The 3,473-nt window shown below is 52.4% G+C and overlaps 1 protein-coding gene across 1 annotated transcript in view; it reads left to right on the top strand.

Annotated features, from left to right (window-relative positions):
* LOC133348026 (casein kinase I) overlaps positions 1-1,817 on the top strand; it is an 18,352-nt gene extending 16,535 nt beyond the window's left edge. Inside the window, exon 11 of the mRNA XM_061560840.1 lies at positions 1-1,817. This exon is cut by the window's left edge and continues 71 nt beyond it. The gene's annotated coding sequence lies outside the window, so the exon portion shown is untranslated.
* Positions 1,818-3,473: the final 1,656 nt, after the last annotated feature.

Genomic DNA, 3,473 nt, shown 5'->3' with positions numbered 1-3,473 from the left:
GTGATGACGAGGCGTCAGCCCCACCTCCTCCTCCTCCTCGCCCCTCGGGGAGTGGACCGAGACCAACAGCGGATTGGGGCGGGCCTGTTTGGCGTTGTGGCGGCGTACGTTGGAGTATCCAAGCGGAGGGTGCTTAGTGATCGTGTGTATGTCCTTCACAGGTGTATTACGCCGTTTTGTTTTCCCGTCTGGTGTTGAGAGTGAGGCCGTGCAGAGCCCCCAGTGGCGTAGGCTGCCACGTCGAGCAGGGTGCGAGCCTCTGCAGCTCCTTCTGTCTGTACGATGCTTCTCCAGCAGTCACAGTAGTGCTCTAGACCTGCAGTGCTTTCTATGCAGTGTAAATAGCTTTCTTTCTTTTTTTATTATGACTTTCCAAATCGCTGTGTTCAAGAGGACCCACTATAGTGGCGAAGCCGTAGCTGTCGTGTGGTGTAGCTGTAGTCCAAGGCGGTGGTTTTTCATGTAGCCCAAGTAGACTTGGTTATCGTTGTGACGAGGGGACAAGCGTTAGTTACATCACGTGACAATTGATTATGAATAAAACCCCTGTGCTCTGATGGTTTTTATAAATGTAACCAGGGAGTGCACCCACCGCTCTATCATGCCCCCTCCCCTCAGATCACTCTCCCCTGCCCATCTGATCACTCCCCCTGCCCTTCTGATCACTCCTCCTGCCCCTCTAATCACTCCCCCTGCCCTTCTGATCACTTACCCTGCCCTTCTGATCACTCACCCCTATCCCTCCGATCACTCCCCCTGCCCTTCTGATCACTCACCTTTGCCCCTCTGACCCCTCCCCCCTGCCCTTCTGATCACTCCCCCTGCCCTTCTGATCACTCCTCCTGCCCCTCTAATCACTCCCCCTGCCCTTCTGATCACTTACCCTGCCCTTCTGATCACTCACCCCTATCCCTATAACCCCTGCTCCCTGTCCCTCTGATCACTCCCCCCATCCCTATAATCCCTGCCCCTCTGATCACTCCCCCCTATCTAATCCCTGCCCCCTGCCCCATCGATTCCTCCCCCCTGCCCCTCTGATCCCTGCCCCTCCGATCGCTCCTTCTGCCTCCCAGCTCTGCCCTCGTGCTCTGCCTGCTGCCCCGTGCGATGCTGCCCTCGTTTGTTTTACTTCCCCTCCCGACCCTCCTCCCCTGCTCGTGTTTCCCTTCAAAGTCGTCACGTCTGTCCGTTAGTAGCTGTGTTCCGCACTAGTCCAAATGGCTCGCCGTTTTATTTGTTTTTATTTACGTAACTTATTTAATAAATTACCCTCGCTCCAGCCCCGTTTTTACTCCCACAGCTGTGAACAGACCCCCCCCCACACCCCATCCGCCACCCCATCCTTGCTTCATGTTAGCAGATCCGCTGGGAGCCCCCGTCCCCCCGTATCCGGACATCTGTGAAAAGAAGCTTGGTAACGCATCGGATTCCTCCGGTCGAAATAAAGATTCTTGATTCTGAACCGTGAGGCATGGCGGGGGGGGGGGGGGAGCCGCGCGGGTAACGTGTCGGAGTCACGTGACCTTCGAGAGGCAGTCGCGCATTTGCAATCGCCGAGTCAACACGTGCTGCCCCCCCCTGCCCCCCTTACCGGTGCACACCACCTCCCCCAACTCTCCATCGTGTACAGTTCACTGCGACCCAAATCAGAACCCCCTCCTCCACCCTTTCACTGCTTTTGCAGCCTCCGTTTTTTGATTGTTGCATGTACAGCCACTTTTAGTAACATTTTGTGTAATGTCATTATTATTATTTACTATTTGTAATTGAAATGTATTTGTGTACGCAATACTTGTAAATAAAAAGGACTGCACATATGTCTGGCATGTTGTGTGTGTTGAACTTTCGCGCCGTACGTAGTAGCCAACCGTGCTAATCGGGTGTTATGTCACGTACAGTGGTAAAGGGCCGTCCATAAATTACGTCACGCACCTGGGGGGGGGGGGGGGCAGACATTTGTGACGATGTGTGACGAGGAGGGGGGGGGGTGAGAAATGTGACGTCACATCAAAATGCGCAACTTTAAATATAGACAACACGTTCTACTTAATCAAATAGACGTTTTAATAAATATTTTCTCCTACAATGACAATAGTTTAAAGCGATTTGAAGCATGTTTTATTTGGGGGGGGGGGCAGAGCTTTGTGACGTCATATTTGAGGGGGGTCTGACTTTGTGACGCCGTGTGACGAGGGGGGGGGGGGTCAAAAATCTTCAAAATCGCGTGACGTCATTTATGGACGGCTCCGAAGCATACACATTGGTTTTGCGTGTGCTTGCGTGTTCTGCGCTATTCCCTGTCGTCTATACCGTGGCGTTGAGGTGTGTCCACCTGTGGCACGTGTGTGTACGCTGGTGTGTTGTGTGTACTGTGCTCACTACGATGGTATTGCTTATCCATCCCGCGTGTTCATTGGATGCTGGATTTCGGTGGCGTAAGAAGGGTGCTTTGGTGACGAGATGTTAACTACCTCGACTGGTATACAGGAGGCCATGGGGTCGAGTCCTACCCTGACGCCTGCTGCATATTTGGAGTTTGCGTGTCTCTCCCCGTGGTCGCGTGGATTTTTCTTCGGGTCCTCCCGGTTTTTTCCCCCGCCACATTAAGAAACATTTGGCTGCTATACATTTCCACGTGATAAGCCACTTGAGCTATCATTTGTGGCCAGGTCGCTTCTGAAAAAGAGCTACATAGCTCAGTGGGCGTTACCTGGTAAAATAAAATAAATAGTTGAAAGATGCTGGACTCTTGACCAATGTGCACTTCTCTGTAGTGGAACGTCGTGGCCCCTTTCCCACTGGCACATCCGAGCCGAACCAGCGCGGGCCCATTCGTGGCACGGGTGGTATTCTTTTCCCACTGGCTTTTGACAAGCCGGAACCAAACCGTGATATGCTGGCCTCGCAAGACATCTCAATCTGGTGGGGGGTCACTGGGGGGGGGGCGCAAGGGGAGGATGCATGACGTCAGCACACAGCGTCACTGCGCCAGAAACTTGCACCGTTGTTTCAACGTCCGAAAAAGAGCTTCATTGCGCATCGGATTTCTCCGGTATAAATAGAGATTCCGTGGTAGTTCCCTTCGTGTAATGCTCTCAGAATAATAAAAAAAGATTTGCTGGCTGGCTGGAGGGACGGACGAACACGTGGCGAGACGTTAACTACCTCGCCTGGTTTACAAGAGGACGTGAATAGGATCCCGACCCTGACACCGGTTTATTTTGAGTTTGTGGTGTCTCTCCCCGTGGTCGCGTGGACTTTTCTCCGAGACCTCCGGTTTTTTTCCCAGCACATTTAGAAACGTGCGTATGTGGCTGCTATCAATTTCCACACGACAAGCCACTTCGTCGAGTTATCGTTTGTGGTCAGATCACATCTGAGAGAATGAACTAGCTCAGTAGTCCTTACCTGGCAAGAAAGGTAATCATTGTACGCTTATTGCTCGAGACCGTTTTTTTTTCACCGATTTATTT

Source organism: Lethenteron reissneri, chromosome 26 (genome assembly GCF_015708825.2).
Source record: "Lethenteron reissneri isolate LAM-NWPU_2019-01 chromosome 26, ASM1570882v1, whole genome shotgun sequence".
Taxonomy (NCBI): domain Eukaryota; kingdom Metazoa; phylum Chordata; class Hyperoartia; order Petromyzontiformes; family Petromyzontidae; genus Lethenteron; species Lethenteron reissneri.
Note: the sequence above shows the minus strand (reverse complement) of the source record. Positions and strands in the feature narration are given on the sequence as shown.